General features: G+C 39.8%; 1 protein-coding gene across 2 annotated transcripts in view; it reads left to right on the forward strand.

Annotated features, from left to right (window-relative positions):
- COL8A1 (collagen type VIII alpha 1 chain) overlaps positions 1-20866 on the forward strand; it is an 87889-nt gene that overhangs the window by 54776 nt on the left and 12247 nt on the right. Inside the window, exon 3 of one of the 2 annotated variants that reach the window (XM_068180987.1) lies at positions 570-684. The exons of the other annotated variant lie outside the window; for it this stretch is intronic. The gene's annotated coding sequence lies outside the window, so the exon portion shown is untranslated. The remainder of the gene's footprint in view (positions 1-569; positions 685-20866) is intronic. 2 annotated transcript variants of the gene reach the window in all.

Below are 20866 nucleotides of genomic sequence, written 5' to 3' on the forward strand. Positions count from 1 at the left end.
TTGGGACTTCGGTAGTTTCCAAGCACAATGCCTCTCAGGAACTAATGATTTTATTTATGCATTGCATGAAAGGGTTTGTATGTACATTTTCATAGGCATGGCACACGTGGAGAAGTATAAGATTAGGTAAAAGTTCTTCATCTGTATTTCAGACTGATAATTTTATATCTTGTAATCTGAAAAAGTTATGCAGTGTCTCTGTAGAAGGATGGGAACAAAGCTCAAGGCACTTTTGAAATCCAAACCCATATTTTGATTTACAGCATAATTATTACAGGATTGCCAACAAAAACATTGAACATTAGGATTTTTGGTCCATATTCAAACTGCTACATCAGTTTTCACAAGCACTGAATAACGAAAAAGGCTACTTGGAGTGAATGAGTTGCCAGGTTTTCATACTTCTGAACAGTAGACCTTGAATAAGAAGCTGGAATAGGGAATTAAAAGACTAGGTTAAGCCACTATGTTTGAAAATTTTGACTAATGCTTCTTAATGTTTCATGGAGGGGGAGTGGGGGAAGGATATTATGTGTATATATTTCTTAAAAGCTTTCTTTTTCCCCTAGGACCAACCTAAAGTCAACAAAGTAACTCCGGGCCTAACACAATCAGGAAATCGGTGTCTCTTAGAGTGAAAATAAGCCAACCTGTCCATCTTCTGCCCTGTCCCAAAACCTCAATGTAAGTGAGCTTTGCAATGTAAGCTTTTGTAATGTAAGCTTTGCAATCCTAAGGAGTTCTGTCATGCCAAAAACAAAGCACAAAGGCTTAAAACTGAAGTTGTTTTAAAGCCATCACCTATACAGCATTTGATAAGTTATTCAAGTGTTTGCTATATACCAAAGCTTTTGAATTTTGAGTGGAAAATTATATGGTACATAAATTTTATCATAGCACTTTTTATCATAGATAAAGAAATCTACCCTTTTAGTCATTAGTCAATCTCCATTGTTTGATAGGAGAGAACATGTATGGCATTTGGCATATTTGCGTGTCTGTAAAGAAGCTTGGTTTAAATACACTTTTCTGGCTGGAAAAGAGTAAGGAGTTAAGTTTCATTAAAAAAGAAATGTCAGAAAGCATTTTATCCTGAAACTAGAGTGAGCCACGCTGTTGATGTGCTTTTGATCCCCAAAATGTCTGTGTACATGTGTCCGCTTCCACATGTATGTACATGCTAAAATAAACACCAGTAACATTCATTGAGAAATCCATACTTAATACAATGTTTAGTTTAGCTCAGTAATGGGAAGAATATGTTAAACATCATTCTGAGCCTTAATGGAAAACTTTCTGACAACGAGACATTAGCTCATACTGTCCACAGTCATGTTATGCCTATGAGCATTGTTTATTATCAAGTGTGACTTCTGGAAGAAAAAATGCATTATTGCTTAACAAGTTGCATTGCAGTAGTGTCCTGCACTGTTTTGGTTTCTAGAAAGCTAATTAATTGAAAGAATCCACATGGTAGGAATTAATCATGGAAATCCCTCAGACTTTCTGGACATCTTTTAAGGAAGATGAGCACCACATTCAGTAGCATTTCTCACTTGCGGCAAAGTCATACGCGATTTGTCTGAGATGAAAAACCAGCAGAGTCACACAAACATGGGAACCCACTGGAGAGCTCTGAACTATGAACCTGGTGGGGTGGACTGGTGCAGTGACAGGATTTTAGGATCTTTGGCCACTCCATCACTGGAGCTGTCCCTGGTAACTGTTTTCACCCAGCATCAGCTGCTGTGACCTACCCTACATCAGGTGCTAGAAAAGTCTAACAAGAGAAAAAAGAAAGAACAAAAAGAGAAAAAAAATGCTCAAGACTCTAGCCCACAAACTACTGACAAAGAGTAAAACACTTCTCAGTTAGTATTTACATTCTCCCAGAGCATCCATAAAGTTTTAGAGCCTATCCACTTAAGAAAACATCCAGCCAAGAATGGCAGGGAACGTTGATAATTCAGCTGTGAAGTTTCTGTAGCAGTTGATGAAAAACCTGTATAACAACAGTGCTCTGTTCATTAGTAATTTCTTCAAACCTTTCAATAAATATCTTCTGGTGTTACATAATATAGAAATTTTTTTTTTAAATAATGAGTTTTCAGTGTTTTAGAGTCCTTCATTAAAACAGGTGAAACAATAATATAAGCTATTAAATATAGCTGCTAGACAGAAAAAAGCAACAGTTAAGCTAAGCATTACATATTAGCACCCATTACTTTTAATGAGTGGCAAAATTGCTTTGAGAAAAACACTTAAAAAAACTTAAAAAGAGGTTGAAAGTTCTGGAAAATATTATTTCCTTTTTTTTCTTTTAATCTGTTCCAGTGAATGGAAAAGAATTTCAGCAAAACATTCAGATCTGGATAGAAACATACCTAAAATGAAAAGGAAACAAAGCCCTCTATCTGTAGCAAGAATACAGAAAATTTTCAGACTTGAGCATCAACTGGCAGATAGATCTGAAAGGCATTTGGGTCAAATAGAAGTCCTGAGCTGCTACCAAAATCAACAGTCTAATTGTCTCAGCTGAAACTGGGGCTTAGCTGTTGGGTTTCTTGTAACTAAATCTTGCCACAAACAGCTCTGTGAGGTTTTTCCTCCAATAATAAAATAAAATGCAGCAAAATTAAGATAAATACAAGAGACAATGAAGATGAGTATGTAGTTCCAAACATAAGGAGGGGAGCAGATGTTAGGGAAAACTCATGAAGATATCAAAATAGTTCTTGTCAGTTTTAAATAGTTGACATGACAGTTCTTTAAAAATAAACAATCAAACATCTGAAAGTAATTGCTAGACTAAGGGATTTATTTTATTTAAGCAATAAGGTATTTTAAAAATGTACTTAGAATGTCTAGCTTGCTTCAGATTGCTTTGGTTTTCTACACAGTGTCATGGTAGTCACTACCCACCCAAAAGTGGTATTTTAATAATATTTTTGAATTTAAAAACAACAACTGAAATGAAGAAAGCAAAACTATTCAGAAAGGTTACCAGAATGCACAGCTTGACTTCAGACACTTTCTAATCTGATCAGGAAGCAAAATGAAAAAAAAAAAACTTGTGCTGAATTCAGAGGCACTGAGTCAGGTGATAAAGTTATACAATTTTATGTGGATTTACTGAGGTTGTATCTCAAAATCCAAAGCAAACCTAAGTGATTGAAAGTAATGTTTCAGTTTATATAGTCTGATATTTTTCTGTCTATCCTTTTTCCTGTTGAACTGCCTTTTATGCCTCTCAGTGTATAAACTTCTTGAACATAGGCATCTCCTCTGTCCACAGTTTCCTACTCATTTTCTCGTGCTTTATGTGCCTCCATTCAATCCCTGCTTATCTGATATTAAGGACAAGTTTACTGGTCTGCCTTTTCCCTGTCTGCCTTGGGGAGCTGGAAATACTGGAAGACTTTTAGTGGAACCTAAACCTCAAATTACTCAAGAATTTATGGAAATGTTACCTTACATTTCCAGGACCATTTATTTTGAATAGGAGTCAGTTGCTGGACTCCTTCACTTACTCATGAAAACCTAGCTTCAGACTCCTCACAGCAGCTTTGGATGGGAGGAAATTAAAGGGGAATTACAAAAGAAAAATCTTTTCCAAACATAGCAGTGTTATTCAATAGCTTAGAAATTTACTTTTCCTGTTGGTGAATGTGGTTTCTTTAACTAATCCAAGCATTATTGTGAATGAACCCAGTGGTTGCTTTTGTCTGTGTTTTGCAGAAAAGGAGCTTGTTTAGGGGTTTAGTAGTGATAATTGACACAAAAAGCTCCAGTACAGAAGAACACATAAAAAGAACAGGATGAACTTGCCTCCACAAATTATTAGAATTGGAGATGTTGTATAGAAACCTCCTGCTTGCTGTTAGTAACCATGATGACAACTTTATGATCCCAGGCTGTGCAGAGCAGAGATCTGAGGAACCTGCTGCTCACTAAATTCTCTCCTTCCAAACCCCCCTACACCCCAGACCAACTCACATGAAAAGAACTTGAAACCAGTAGGCAGCAGATTTTTATACTGATAACAGGAAGTTTGTGGAAGACTGGAACAATGTGCATCTCTGATCTGGGAAACAGTTATACCAAACAATAAAAGTTCTTATGGGGTCTGTATTATGCATAAATCCTCCTGTTTATATGCTAAGGCACATGGTTTATTAACAGCTAGCTCATTAACAGTAACATATAGAGCATACAGCTGCCATCATCACTTTGCCAATGTTTTCCACACATTTTCCATAGCTTTCACATTCAGGGAAAAGTAACGCTAAGTGAAAAGTCTTCTTTCAAAAGCCTCATTAACATAATGTACCAATGAAATGATTCCTTGTGAACTCAGTTTCTTTTGGAAACACCAATGTATTTTCTATGCAGAAGTCTCTCAGGAAATGTCTCATTTAAGACAGTTTTCTAGACCCTAAAGTGTTCAGACACAATTCTATTAATGCCTTTTCCTTGTAAAGTTCAAGAAATGCTACCACAGTGTGAAATGAAATTTGAAATACAGTCAAAATAATTGCCCATCTAATACTAAGAGTTCAGCTAAAACATTTGTTATATAATTCAACCTTATATTTAGTTTCAAAGGAATTTTATGTAGCTGTCTGGTTTATTTAAGTAACTGATTAAGGCTGTCCTGTTTTAATTGGCAAAGTTATGCAAATAGCAATAAATATTACAGTTCACAGTAGTCTTCCATAGGAATAAGAATGATTGAGGTCTAAAGGCACCTCTGGAAGTCACTTTGTCCAATCTCCCTGCTCCAGCAGGCACACCTAGACTGGATGCCCACGACCATGTCCAGAAAACTTTTGAATTATTTCCCATGATGAGACTCCACAACCCCCCCCCGCAACTCATGCCAGTGTTCAATCACCCTCACTCTACTCACTCTCACAATTTCTACTTTATACCTCTGAAATCTTCTCTGCACTTGTTCTCTGCAACAGTCTAGCTCCTCATTTACAAGGGTGGATGAATGTTGAAGCACAAGGCTGAAATCAGGGATATTTCATCTAAGAAGGCGATGCAGTTCTTTGCTGAATGTATTTTGGACCATTTAGTGGACAGCCACCTGTGTGTTCCTGTGTTAATGGAAGATGGTGTAAATGGAGTCAGCTGTGCAGGATTTGGGACACAACTTGGGAATGTGAGCTATGCCAGCTGATGGCAAAGCTAAAACTGTCTATAGAGTATTTCCTGCTCTTGGTGCAAACAGCATATTTCATGCTACTTTGCTCTCATTACAGCCATTTTTAAGCAATCCACAGAATGGAGACTTAAGTATTTTGAACGTGCAAAAGGTCTGGTATATGCTCAGGGCCCCCCTCCTGTGCAGTTTTTGTGAAGCTGTCCCTTGATAAATGACAAACTGAAGAGACAAAGAAAAGGCAACAGCATGTAGCCTCTGCTGACAGTGTAAATAGAAATTTGAGTTTAGCAGACAAAATTCACAGTTTGCAGTGAAAGGTCATAAGGATTTCAGGCATTTTTGGTATTTTGTCTCCGCTGTCTGCTCAATATCAAGCAAATAAAAAAACCCTGATAGACAGCTTCCAATTCTGTATACTTGGCATCCCTGCTCAGCCTGAAGGAACACGGGAAGTTCTGTCTTTGGCATTCTACAATTACTTTAGGACACGCCATTCTTACAAAACTTTAACACTTACTCAGTCCCAGCTTTTGATGTGATATTTGGTAAGATAAAAGGCTTACCCAGCTCAGGTAAGCCCAGTGGTCTGCAGTTTTTCTGCTAAAAATTTAGCATGATGAGGAAGAGTTATATAATAAGTTAACTCTAAACAGGTTATGTTTGTTTTTTCCCATCCATTGTGGAGTCACTCTAAAATACATCAAAGACTTTTATGAGAAATCTCCTAAAATCTGCAGTTGAACCAAATGAGACTTGGAGCAGTCTGACTTTTTATTATTATATTATAATTTTTGCCTGCAGTGAGTTCATTCCCTCTTCTGGATATTATTAAAATCTCCTTTAGGAAAGGTTTAGCTCTGGCCTGGAAAACACTGACAATGACATTTTTATTTCCCAAACTCAATTAAATATATACCAAGTGGAAATTGTTTTCCTGGAGGTATGTAACCTCAGAAATCTAAAGAAGAGTTATATTGCCTGTGTACCTCAGATGTGACTGCAACCACTGCTTTTTGTGAAATAACTACTTACTGTATTCAGGACTGTGCTGTGGAAATGAAAAGAAAAAAATCTTCTGTATTAATCCTGTCTTTGGATGCATCTCTCCTGGACTCAGAATATTCAAAGATATCTTAGGAGTGTGATTGGGATTAAATAGTAAAAATAGAACAGTGGGTGAGCCAGGTGTTGGCTGAATTTTGTGCAAAGTGTATCCTTTTAATCTTCCAAGTAAGCTTTTTCTTTGTGTTCCTAACTTCACAACCTGTGGCATAGCTCAGCATGATCATACATGTGGAGATTGTTGTGCACACTGTGAGTGCCAAACACTCAAGCCCACTTTGTGTCTACAGGTGCTGAACATGCTTGGTGGGGTTTTCCCTGTTCCTCCCACAGGCATACTTGACAATGTCATGAGGGATCTATTTCCAATCTCAGATGCTTGCATACTTTGCACACCTTGTCCTTCAGGCTTGGGCAGAATACCCATTCTGGTCGCTGTGCAATTTATTCCTTCATATCCTTCTTGAGACACATATTTTTGTACCTTGAGATACGAATTTCTTTACTGTACCTAAAACCTCATGTCCTTTGTACCTGGCTCAGAAGTTCAGTTACCCACACAGGTAACAGTGGTTGTGAAGACCTAAAGATTTGAGGTCTCGCCAGACAGTCCTCCTTTGACTTCCCTTTCTTTTTAATTTCCTCTCCTTCCTCACTTTTGACCTAGATATGGACAATTTTTCTCTGAGATTCAGTAGTGCTGAATGGAGCAGAAAAGATACCTGAATGTAGGTGTTACCTCCTCCTACCATGGCCAGATGTGGAATACAAACATCATTTCACATTGTGATTAAACTCAGCCAGGAATGGATATGGCCCCTAAATGGAAGTTATAATGCAGAAGAACTGCAGACACACCCAAACTTTGTTCACTTTTCCCCTAAATCTAGAACAGTTAAGATAAAAGGGCTGATGCTTACCATTTTCTACTCACCAGCTTGTAATGAGCTCTCTGTAGGTGATCAAAGTACCTGAAAGAAAGGCAGACTCTCCTCATTCAAAGGCACAGGAAAACACTGTGTCTTAAAATACAATTTTACCTTTACCAGAAAAAAATATCATTCATTTATCACAACACTGAAGATGGTGTAACACAGCTGTGTATCAGCCAACACAGCCCACAGCACCTATATAAAGGACAGTTATGTGAGCATGTTTTTATTATTTTGCTTTTCTTCTTTGAAACACAAGAGGAGCGTTAGACCTGTGTCTGTGCTGAGCGGATGGCTCATGCCACCTGCAGGGCAGCTTCAGTACCGAGATATGTCTGCTCCTGAGGACCGCCCGTGAAAACCCAGCGCAGTTTCCATCCTGATCAAAAATCACTCCAACAGACATTTGAACTGGCTGTAGCAGCTGTCAGTATTTAAATACATATACATCAATAAGAAACATTTGATCTTCAGATGCTACACCATTTGGCATTCAGTGTGCTTGATTTTATAAATATACTTTATAAATATTTAAAAAACCCCATTTTTTATCATGGTTGCAAATAAGTTTACAAAGACATCTAATTCTCCTTTGTTATTGACACAAATTAGTTATGATGACTGTATCTGGAGTTAGAAAAATAATACAAGATGGGTTTTAAATGCCAAACCCATTCTGTCTACTAAAGACTGCAGTAGGGAATCAAATAAAGTTCCAAAGCTTACAAAGCTGCAGTTGTTCATAAGAGCTGACCATCCCTGAACTGCCCTATGCAGTGTTTACATTAAGCCAAGATGAATCCCAGAGTGCAGCTTTGGTGCTGAAGAGGAAAATGTCCTGGATTATAGCTGTAGAAATAGTACCCTTTCCTTAAGACTAACACTATTGCCTTTACAGAACTGTGCAAGTAGCACCCTTCTCAGTGCTTTCAGAGGCTCATTTCCATTACCCATTTCAGCTCTTTTTTGGCTCATTAGCACTACCTAGTCCTTAAGCCATAACAGGTCGCCTCCAAAAGCCAGTCACAGCCCGAGCCACTGAACTTGAAGGTGGGACCACTGCTGGTAGTAGGAGTCCTGTCCCCTAGAGCAAAGGGTTAATTCTCTGGGACAGCAGCCCCAGGCTGGCTTGCTTTGCCACCCTGGGACAGGGTGGAGGTGGAGGAGTTTCCCACCCAGCCAGAGCATTGGAATCAGCCTGTGGCAGGAGGCCAGTGCATGCCCAAGACATGGCCTCCCCATGCATTTTACCCAAATCATGCCCTCCTTTGTCTTGTCTTCCTTCAGCAAACTGGGCTTTTCACAGCATGACAAGAACTTACATGATTAAAACAAAAAACTATTCCAGGCCATTTTACACTTTTTTCTCTTTTTAATGTACTAATCTGTAGCAATCTCAGTGTGTGCCATATTGGAAAGATGGCAGTAAAGAAGGGCTCCCCTCCTGTTTGTCAGGAGATAAATTAACTACAAACATGAAGCACTGGTTCTGTTCAGCCATGATATCCCCATTTTACACATGGACACTGCCATTGATGCAGTGGAGGATTCTTTTAAATTACACTAGTCAGAGAGGAGACTCAGGGCCTAAACTTTACTCCTCTCTCAGAAAGTGTAGAGTTGCTGTAGTTTCCTTCCAGTAAGACCTGTCATCTTCTTGACAAATGTCTTTTCAGGAAACAACTCCTTTGCATCTCACAGCCTTGAAGAGAACCTGAAGAAATGTGTCTGCTCATCAGGACTGACTTGTGGTCTCTGTGTGGCTTTATTTGAAGTCAGAGGTTCAGAGACACCTGTAAACTGTCAGCTGCAGGGACTGGAAACTGTAGGAAACAATGCAGTACATAAAACAGATTACTGCCACTTCCTGCCACACTTACAGTAAATTCATTTGGAAACAGTGTAAGCCAGCATTTCCTTAGTTTTCTTGGGGCAGCATGTTCTCCTAGGAGATGGGAACAGTATTTCACAATTATCATTTTCTAACCCACTCCCCTCCAGCACTGTAGGAAGAAATACCCAATGAGAATAGTAAACATTCAGCATGTGCCTATTTCACCATTCTGAATCAGAGCACCAACCCCACATTCAAAGATAACTGTGGGAGGCTGTGTTTTATCTGCAGTAAAAAACATTGGCTTTTCTGCATACTAACACTTCAACTCATTTACAATATGCATCCTTTGGTAGCACACAGCTGAACAAGGTCATAGAAATATATTTTAAAATGTAATAACATTCAAATTGGGTTTTTTCTTGAGAAACATCTAAGTTAAAATGACAATTACACTGTTGCATTTCTTCACAAGACAATTCAATTTAGTATTATTACTTTCAGTCAGTGAGGCATCATCACCAAGAATGAACAAGGCTGAACTATAAGAAAGTTTAGAGCATCTTAGTAATGAGTTTAATATATTTGGAAGCCCTGGATTCTCCCATGCTTTTTTTGCACTAATTTTCTGTGCTTGGACAAAGATCAAATGTAGTTGTGTAGCCAGCACACAAATATGCATGATCACTTTGGTGAAATTATAAAAAAGGCTAACATCTAACTTGTCCATGTCATGTTATTTGGCAAAATAATGATGTAATTAAATGGTTTTAAGTACCAAAAACATATGTATCCACTTACATTTAAACTTCTTTCCTCCCCAATTTAGAAAATAACTTTTGTTAGAGAATAAAATTCAATGAGTGTCACATGTAACTGGTGGAATTCTGCAACTCAATTATTTCTTCATCACAATGGGAAGAGAAGCTTCAGCACACAAATAATGTAGCAGATTTATAGACCTGATTGCAGCACTGACACTTGGCCTGCAGAGCTCCCAAGCAGGCCAGTGAGGAGTGTAGCCTTTTCCACAGGTATGAAGTGGGTTTGCTGGTGGCATCACCAACCCATGGTGAAGGATATGAGCAGAACATTTACAGCCCTGCTTCCAGCTAAACCGAGAAATCTTCAAGGTATGATATGTTGATTTCATGAGTGTTTAAAGAAAACCTCTGCAGGCAGTGGGATCCACATGCATGTTTTCTTGGGAGTTCCTTGTAAAAGAATAGTCAAGTCTGAACATAAGTAGGTATTTTTAATGAGATAGGTTGACATTACAGGTTCTTTCCTCATTCTCCTACTGCCTGTAGGTCTGTACATCAACAGAGACATCCAAAATCTGCTTTCATTTAATTAAATAGGATCTTTGTCACCAGTTGAAAAAAAAAAAAATCAGATATATGAAATAATGTCTGTTCTCATGACATTTCCAGCCCAATTTCCAGGAAGACTTTGGGATAGTTTTGAATAGATGAAAAGAATGATAAGAAAAACATTTTCTTAAAAGAAAATAATTAAAGGAAAGGAATAGTCCCACTTATCTTCCAACTCTTCCATCTCTGGAAAATTTCCTTTTCACTCAGAGGGGCTAGGCTAGTGAAGCTGTTCATCAGGGACATCCTATTAAATGTCATAACTAGCAAGATAAGTTGCAGTAAATGGACTCAGGAACAATCACTGTTGTCCACTTCAAAGCAGATACATTAACCACTCTGATAATTTCTACAGCAGAGTACCAATATCAATAAATTAAGCACATGCAAAAGTTGGGACTCAGTGATATTGGTTTTTCTTCTTATAAATGGGAGTTACCTCCACTGCAGCCAAAATGCTTCTATAACTGAGAACAGAATCTGGGCCAGTAGTAGATACCTGTTTACTTAGCTGCACAATAGCTGGCCAGGGTTTAGGTATTTTTAAGTTAATACAAACCAGAATTATTCTAATTTTACTGCCTGAAAATGGTAATTTTATAGATCTAAACTGACATTTTTTTCCTTGCCAAAATATTTTGCACTGGCACTTACTGTTGGAAAGACTAATTTTTTTTCTACTGCCAGGAATTGAGTAAAAGTCAGCCAAATTATTCAGTTCTTAATTAAGCAAAATTCTCATTGTAGTTTTGCTTAATTAGGAAAAACAGGCTACAATCTACTGCATGGATAACTGTCTGGGTATGTATAAGTTGAGGTTAATTTAAAAATACTTAACAACTAGCAAATTTTATACAGGTTACAGTTCTCATTTAAATTAATGGGGTTATCTACATATGTCAGACTGCCTGTCTGTACAAGTGACCAGTACTCCAGAATTTCACAAGCTTCTAGTGTTGCTAATTGTTACATGGAATTAATTAATTGAATTATTTGAGAAAAATCTATTCTAGATCATGTAGTGGCCCAATCACTGAACTAGGAAAAATATTTTTTACTTTATAAAATAGATATTCACCAGTATAATCAATGCACAGGAACTGTAGGGACACAACTTTCTCAAAGTTACAGTCTCTACTGCATGTAGTTTTCCATCATGCCTGTTCAGATTTCTGCATTTTATCTGTGTCACAGATCCTCCCAGGGAGAATTACTAGACCTTCATAGTCAGGAGGTTTCATAAAGTATTAAACTTCAACAATCATTTTTTGCCTGAGGCAGAGAAGGGAAAACTAGCCAGGAAATTCTTCAACAGTATTGCATTAATAATTTTGCATTTCCAAATGAAAAATAAGTAGGTTTGTCTTCTCTTCCATAACAGTTATCACTGGGCTATGTATGCCACAGCAATGTTGTATGGTCACAAAATACTGATGACTGCAAGAGCAGGAAACACAAGTTATCCTTCCTTTGGATAACTTGTCATGGCTTAGTCCTCTGAACACAAGTTCATTTCAGGTGTCTCATTTAATCAACATGAGGACTTTGTTCCAAGCCAAAGACATAAAGGCATGTAATCTTTATTACAGTACCCAAAAAAAGTAAATAATTTTCAAAAGACCACTGTTAAGAGACTGATTTGGGGAATAAATATTAAGCACAAGAAAGGATAAAACAAGATATAGCTATTAGTCATAGAGAGAAGAAAGAAAAGTAAGAAGGAATTCAGGAAGACAAGAAGCAGGAGTAGAATTTAGCAGCAGTTCTCAAAGGAGATTTATGAGATTTGTACACATATTAGGAGATAATCCAGTCTAGAAGCTGAATAGGCAAAAACCCCAAAATTCAAAAAAATATTAAATATACCAAGTTGAGGGTTTTCTGCAATTTGTTTGTGATTTTGATTACTGGTACTGCCTTTTAGGTTGAAAAGAAGAGGAGCGTGATAATTTATTTCTATAGATACTATTTGAAACTAATCCATTTAAAGGCAATGACATTGCCATGTAGCAGCTGTTTGTACATTCTGCTCTCTGTTTCTTAAAAGAAAGGATAAAAACTCTTTGTAAGTTTGCCTTACTTCCCCTCTCTGTGTGTTACTTTCAAAAAGCTGTATTGAGAACAATATCTAATGAAAGAGCAACCATGGATGCCATATACTCCCAGAGATTATAAAATCTTTTAGATTTTGTCCAGTACAATCACTGCTGATTATTAAAGCTTAAATCGAAGAAATTGGAAGAAATTGGATTACCTCCCAGTTCCAAGCAGAGAGCTGTTAAGTCTCTGGTGTCTCAGTTAATTCCTTCAAACATTCCCCTTCATTCCAGACCCAGCTCTCCTCCAGGTGTTTCTTCCTTTGCCTGCCATGAAGCTGCTGTGCTCTGGGGTCCCCTCAGTGTGAAACAGTTATGTCAGCACAAGCTACATATATATGCTATATATATATGCAGAAATAACAGCAAAGCTGACTTGGGGTTTTGATTTCTTTATTTGACTTGTTACTGATTGTTTAATTTGTGTGCATACAATCAGGTGTGCATGCCTGGGCTAACCCAGCACTCTCACAGCACCTTGCTCAGGGCTGCTGGTTTGACTGCTTTTCATCTACAAGTACCTTGTCATTTAGTGTTGTTCCTGCTCTAAACACAGCCCAAACTGCACCCTGCATCCAGTGCTGGCACTTGTCCAAGTGTCTCACAAAGCTGCAAACACACCTTTGGGAACACTAGTTCTTGGGTGACTTTACTAATACAAACTGTGAGTACAGTCCTCTAAGGAGCTCATTCCTGCAGGATCTAATCAGCCTTATTATTTAATTTATTGAGAAATTTGTGACAATTTTCAGGCAATACTGTTCAAACTGAAGGAAAAACCGTCTCGCTCTGATCCTGTGGGCTATGATTATATACTCCAGAATACCTCTTTCATTAGCATAGTTAAACCTACCACAAAGCAGATCAGAAGTATTTCTATCAAGAACACATGATTTCTGCTAACATTTGAAAATCTGAGCATATTTCTTGACTAAAGGCAAAATTAACTTGGAATTAATGTAGGTGCACCATCTCAGCATCAAACAAAACACACAAATGAAAATAATTTTAAGCATTGGCTGATAGCCATCCTGCTGTATGAAACATAACTCTATTTTGCTTGCTGGAGAAATACCAGCCTAGTGGATTTATTTTTGAATTTGGTTGAGCCATGGCCTGTAGGTAGCCATAAACCTTTGGTTCTGATGTTCAGCAATGACAATCTGGTGGACAAAGTTTAGAGGGAAGGATATGACATAATTTAAGTGCATTGCTTTTTCTAATGCCAGATTTTGTGGAATTAGTTATTACTGATCTAACTGCATCATCCTAGGAATATCTAGCACATGCCTTAACTACACCTCTGCACAGATACAAGAATAATTTTTACAAATGCTTATCTGCTTTTAAGAAGTCTAGATTTTGAAACAAAAAAAAATGGAGGATGCGGCACGGAACAAAGGCCTTAGCTGATTGACAGTACAGGATATAGAACCTTTCAGATCATAATCCATTGGGGGATGTTTGCATCTGGCTCCATAATGGAGTCCACATGCCTGAATTAGATGCCGGTACTCCGTGCATGTGTGTTAAGTGGAATTAAGTGCCTTGGAGGGGGATTCATAAAAGCCACTGTTTGGGGAGTTGCCTAAACCAGCCAAATAGGAAAGGCTGAAGATTGCAGTTCATCTTAAATCTCAGCTCTCTCCTGGGTTTAAGTGCCTTCTGGTGAATGAAGTACACAGGCACAAGTCCCTCCACTCTCAGCTCATAGCTCACAATCTTCTTTTGAAAGTAGGAGCCAAATTTTTCTTTCAAACTCCCAGCAACCATCAGCAGCTCAAGCACAGTCTTACTTGGGCTGAGGAACATTGGTCTATTTCTTCCTTTAGCAAAAGGCGCTTCTGAGGTTTGCATTCCCTCCCTCCTGGGCAAGCCTGAGCCAGCAGGCTACAGGCATCAACTCCCAAGAGGTGGAAAAGAGCTGGCACAGGTCTCAGCAGAGCCAAGAAGCCATTGGGAGGAGGGAAAGCAAGGAGACACTTTGAAAACCTGGGGAGTGTCCACAGGTAAAGGGAGCTTCGAGTCCACACCCAGCACTAAGAAGTGCTGGGACCACCTTGTGCACTGGGACCAAGGTGCCTTTGGGAGGACTTCAGTGGTCTAACAGCTCAGGCATCAGCTTCTCAGGCCCTGATCAGGGGCTTAGATTTCGGTTGTGGATTGAAGTGCTTTAATTTCCCCCACCAATCCTACATTCTCTTGTGCTTCCAGCCCCAGCTCTACCTTGTAGTGCCGCAGGAAGCTGAAGAGAGTCCAGTGCCCACCTTTGATCCAGCTGAGCAGCTGGGTAGCTGCACATTTGTCAGCCTATCTCTTCATCCTGGCTGCAGCACAGATGAAATGCAAGTGCCGGCTACCACGACAGATATTTTATAACTATTAGTCCCCAGAGCTGAGCACTGACCAGCTTTCCAGCCTTTGCATTTGCTAATCTCAGTCATCATGGGTCCATATGGCTGCACTGAACATTTCAGATTGTTTTCCTTGAGTAGAGTGGAGAGACTTAAGTGACTGACTGATAGTATTTGCTCCTCAGGGCTTGGCTTTGCTTTCCTTAGGCCTCGGTTGGGTTGTTCCAAGGTGAAAGATGTGGTAATTTCAAGTCCTTTAAATTATAGCACACTGGATTGCATATAGGAAATTAATTCCACCTCATGACATTTTTGGAGTTCAAATGACTGCATATGTTCATGGATCCAGGATAAGTGTGTGTGAGTGGGAGAGGGAGAGTCTTTCCTCTGTGTGTGTGTGTGTGTGCGTGCTTTAGAAGTTTTTTTTTTTCTTTGCTGCTTTTGAGAGGCGTGGCAAACTTTTGCTGTAAGTATTCACTGAATCAAATCTACAGGGAGTATTTCACAACTCAGGTTGAAAATTTTTTGGTTGTGTCCTGCTACCCTTAAGTCTGCACTTGCAGAGTGGGAAGTGGGTACCTACCTGTGTAGGCCTGTAAATGTAACAGATTAACAATTACTTCAAGCTTTGTCTCTCTGCCCCTCCACTGATGTGTGCTTTTGTGCTGAAGCAGTCTTGAGTAAGATGCATTTCTTACCTGCTACATAAGAGGAAAAGACAGATGGTCTTTAGGAGCAGGTCTATTCCTGCATGACACAGGGATGTATGTGTGCAGTTCAGCCATGATGGTAGCGTAGAGTTGTTTTCGGTGATTTTCAGCAGTGTTTTTTACCCAAATGCCAGATGATGAAGGGACCTACATTGGTACATCCACTGCCTACCATGTAGCAACTTCCACCTTCATGTCTGCCCACAGCTGTGACCTAGAACAGAGGGGGTCAGAACCCAGAGGGTCTTTGATGAAAATTACAAGCCTGGTTTTGAAACCATTTTAACCAAGTGAGTGTTTACTTGTAGTTATTGTCATCTTAGTCGTTATCAAGAAAAGTAGCATAAAAGCAAAATAATTTATCCATTTAGAAAATATGTTTGTGAGCTAAGACCTGCTTGAATTTTGTGAATGGAGTGTCAGGTCATGATTAGCACATCCCAACAAATATGATGATACCTGCAATATTTGACAATAAAATAGGAAAATAATTACTGCTAAATAATTTTAAAGCATGCTTCTACCTCTCTGGGTGGAGTAGTCTAGTATGTTTAACCTTCTAAGGCAAGAATATTTCTTCCACTGTTTGAGCAAAGGTAGGAAAAGCATGCAAAGGGCAGGAAATTTTTAATGGCAAATAATCTTCCCAAAAAATTGTCTGAAAGGAAGTTTTTTCAATAAAAATATTTTACAGACATTTGTTACTGTTTTCATATCTCTCTTGGACTGGGACTTTGGGTTTCTGGGAAGTGGCAGAGTTACAGCACATCAAATAAAAATAAGGGAGAGAGGAGCTACTCTTTTTCTCGACAGGCTCATCAAAGCACAGTGAACGGAAATATTGTAAAATGGTAACAATTTGTCTCCAAAATAAAGCCTCCAAAGCCTCTTGCTTTTATTAAAAAAAAAAAATGTCATGAAACAGCATGAGGGCAAGAGCCAAGAAAACACATTTTGTACACCATCAAAGTGAGAAAAGGAACAGAAATGCTGTGCTGTGCCAATTTCAGACAGAGGCAATCAAGCAAATTTTCTGGCAAGAAGGCAATGCATAAGGCCACAGCATTGCAACAGGAGTCCCAGAGAACAATAAATTATTTCAAATTAAGATCAGACCAAGTACTTCAGGAGTTCCACACAGATTTCTTGCTTTGTAGAGCAAGAACTCACTGGACTGTTAAAGTAACCACTGCTCGGATTGCAAAAGCTGGAGTATGATCACTACAAAGGGGCACAGGAAATAAAATTTCTTGATAACCAAAAGACTACAACCGAAAAACCTGTGCACCCAGAATTAGTGCATGAGATTTCATGATCTTGATTCCTTGATAGGGGTTAATGGCTCCCTGTAGTGGATCACTGTAAAGCATGTAAAACATGTATGCATACAGTGCTAAAAAGAGCTAGAAAGTTCTACACCTCAGAGAAGGTCCTGATTCATCTTGACTATAAACAGGTTAAAACTTAACCCTTTCCAATGAGCCATCCCTCCTGCCTACCCCAGACATCCTAGAGGTGCCAGGAGCCCTCACCTCCCAAACTGTCCCACAGCAGAGCACTGGCCAGAGCAGGTGTTAGCAGAGACTGACACCTGCCTTTCCAAAGCTGTGGCTGTGTTCTGTCCACCCACCACAGAGCAGCCTTTGCATCTCCAAAATGAAGACATGGTGACAGTGGCCATGGTGTGGCAGGACGTTACACCACAGCAGGGTGTTGTGAGTGGCTCACAGGTCATGTAGGGCAGGTCAGGCCTCAAGTGGCACCAGCGACTGAAACAGTACTTGCTACAGCCTCGGGATCAAGAGAAGCCCAAGAGCAGCTTGTGGCCACTTTCTCCTCGCGTCCTTAAGTTTGGCACCAAGTGTACCTCATGCTGAGAAGTCCAGCCTACATGAATATTACAACTGCAGACAGCTGTACTGCTTTACATAACACTTAAACTAATAAGACAAATTATCTTCCCTGCAACACTTGCAACACACAGTCCCTGTCATTATCAAGAACACTTCTATAATCAGGATTTTTCTTTCCACTGCCATCTTTTGGGAAGTGTTTAGGAAAAAGACATACTCCAGCACCTCTTTGTGTCTTGCAGGTATCAATGAAGGGAATTTCTGCATGCACATCTAAGTTTTCCTAAAGGTGTTGAGATCTACTAATTCATAGAATGCTCCTTCTGTAAGCAATCCTTCACACAAGACATAAAATCCTAAACCACGCCATATTAGAATAAAATATATATAGACAGATTTAAGACTCAGTGCACCTTCACAAAGCTGACAAAATCTTTTTCTGCTTTTAGTACAGTAATTCAATTAATCAAATGAGGAACTAAGAGTTCTCTAACTAGTAAAACTGGTAGATATCCTTCAGAATAGCATTCTGGCACTTACGCATATTTGACCAAAGATTCAGGATATACCCGAGTTTGTTAATTGTCACAGAAAGAGACAGTCTTCCTCCCTCACTTCTGTCTACTCCCATACCTCTGATGAGATAGAGCATTCCACTGACTAACAAGTTTAACAGTGAACTGTGTGGATTATTCACTTGTCACTTAGAGCCAATTGCTAGCCTGTGGCTTGTTCACAAAGGTAGTGAAATGGAAACTTTTTGCACTTCTACCAGTGAGTATAATTCATAGCAGTACTGCTAGAGTCACCACTTTGGATTAAAACACTAAAATGTTGTGATACACTATGCAAACTATTGTACCATATCACACAAACAATTGTATCATGAAAATTTGGGAGACTTCTACTGCAGGGAGCCAGCACAACCTATCCCAGGGCAGAGCAAGGCCAAGAATGATGAGTGACAGCTGAGAAGGGAGGTTTCCAAAGCAAACCTGCAGTTCCCTATTCACACTGCTATGGAGCCAGCAATCACCATAGTTTGTTACCAGCACCTCAAGGTTCAGCCTACTGATCACACACTTCACTCTGAAGTGATTGACTTCATTCTCACTAAAACAAAACCCAAATCAACAACACCCCTAGGAAATGGTTGGTTGACTATACAAGCACTTCCATGAAAACCAGCCTCCTTTCCAGTGTGTTGTGCACGGCAAACCCGTTCCATCTGATAAGGTGAATTCCTTGGACGGTGTCAGTGGCTGTGGCCTGCGGGAAGCTCCTCGTGCAGCGCTCGGTAGCACCAGCCCTGCAGAGAAAGAGCCTTCAGCGCAGTTCCCACATTGAACAAACAGCTGTGCTCGGACACATCGGCAGCCAGGCCGAGGCTCCGTGCCAGCAGCACGATTCCGGGCCGATAAGCAGGGAGGTAGCTCTGCACTTTGATCACTTTGGGTGTTCAACGTTACTGGGTCCGACTTTGTGCGCCGATCGCTGTCGATCGCTGAACGGGGAGCTAGTGGCAGTCATTTAAGTGTCTCCATCAAATCTGCCTGCCACCAAGACTGCAGGCAAATTGCCCAGAAGAGAGCATTAGGCAGAGGATTCGAGCGCATGCCGTATGGCAGAGAACAGGAAAACATATTCAAAGGCAGGTATTTGCTAAATCCTACCTATAATTAATTCTAATCCCATAACTAAAGTCGCATGCTTTTCTGCAAACATTCCCCACGTTGGACCTTCCTCCCCAGCCTGAGGTCAGGCACCAATTCGTGCAAATGAGTACATGCCACTAGGCAAGAGAGCTGCATCCCCGGGGACTGTGGTCACCCAGCCCATGGTGCCCAACTTACTGATCCTTTTCACGGCTCCCTGCCATCTGACTCAAAGTAGCTTTCAGGCATTTTCCAACAAACAGCGTCTGGGCCAGATCCTCAAAAACACGCAAGAGACGAAGTTGCCTGGAAATCAATTACCAGTGCCAAGCATACTAATATCATCATAAATTGTGAGCTTCGTGTTTGTGCTGAGCCAGCAGAGGCCTGTGCATGGGAGTTGGGGCTCTGGTGATGCAAACCTCATCATGCCCAGATCTGCAGAGAGATGAGGAGATGCCTACCTGAGCCCACATAGGTAGGCTCACAGCACACTGGGCATGAGGAGAAGACTAGAGGCAACGTAATTATGTCTGCGTAAGCTGAAAATCTCCTTCTCATTGTAACTGCTTCCACTGCCAGGGTGTGTTTTCACACACAGGCGCACACAAATACCTGCACACAAGCAACAGATACAGGCCCACCTGCAGATATACTCTGTTTGGAAGTAAGAAACTGGGGAAGCCCAAGGGTGCCATTTCGTACAGAAGGCTGGGTGATCATCCAGAGTGAGCACACTCATGAATGTGTTTGCCAACGAACTGGAGCAGAGGCAAGTGCTTTGTTTTTGGAAATGCATTTATAAATGGATAAACAGAGACCTCCCCAGGCATTGCAAGAAAAGATGATATAATTACCAGTGAAGCCAAAGATAGCTTATGGATGACCACTGGTTTTTAAGATGAAGCCATTTATTTAGATGTTATCTCACTTCTCTAAAAAAGAATATCTAGGCACCATTTTGAATTTTAAAAAACCTAGAAATAAACATCTGCCACGTGTTGAATATTCCCCATTAGCAGCAGGTTTATGCATGCATGTGTTTTAAAATGTTTATTATGACAATACTTGTTATGTCTGCCTTAGATTTAGTAAATACCACATGATAATCAGACACAGTTGTTAGACCTTGAGCAAAATATGATTTAATTTATTTTTAACATACTGAACAATAGCTATTTCGTGGTAATCTAAACTGAACACAGACACTTGAGACTACTTTGTTTCCTTGGAGGGGACAGTGAAAAGGAGGGAGAGGAAAAAAAATAAACCTGATCTCTGTGTGAGAGTTTCTCAAGAAGCAAAAAGGCAGGATTACATTTACCATAAATCCTACTTTCCTCCCTACTGAATGCACAGGCCCTTAGAGACACTTTAGCAAGGTAAATTCTTCATCTACACAACAGGTACTGCCTTCAGTGAAGCTTTAGGCACTGTTACATGCGAAATTGTGCAGGACCCCAAAACCTGCTGGGGCATATAGATCAACCATCTCGTGCCAGTAGCATGGCTGGGTCCTCACCCAGGGGCTGTGCTCCCCTTTATTGTCCTCCTGCTCTTCACTGCTGAAAATAAGATTAAATCAGTGCAGCTAGTGTTAATTTGGGTTATGAAACAAGTTAGCTTTCAGAGGAAATCCATCTCAAGGTATATTTGATTGCCTTCACTCCCTGCTTTTATGTGAAAAATGATTGAATTTGCAAAAAAAGAAACCCCCTACACTGGTGTTTAATTAGTTTGCTGGCAAACTGGAAAATATCTGTCCAAATGACATAAAGACCTGTTTGGCACAGAAAGACAGAAGTGTGGCAATGTATGCATTAAATG

The sequence above is a fragment of the Anomalospiza imberbis genome, chromosome 2, assembly GCF_031753505.1.
Source record: "Anomalospiza imberbis isolate Cuckoo-Finch-1a 21T00152 chromosome 2, ASM3175350v1, whole genome shotgun sequence".
NCBI classification, from domain to species: domain Eukaryota; kingdom Metazoa; phylum Chordata; class Aves; order Passeriformes; family Viduidae; genus Anomalospiza; species Anomalospiza imberbis.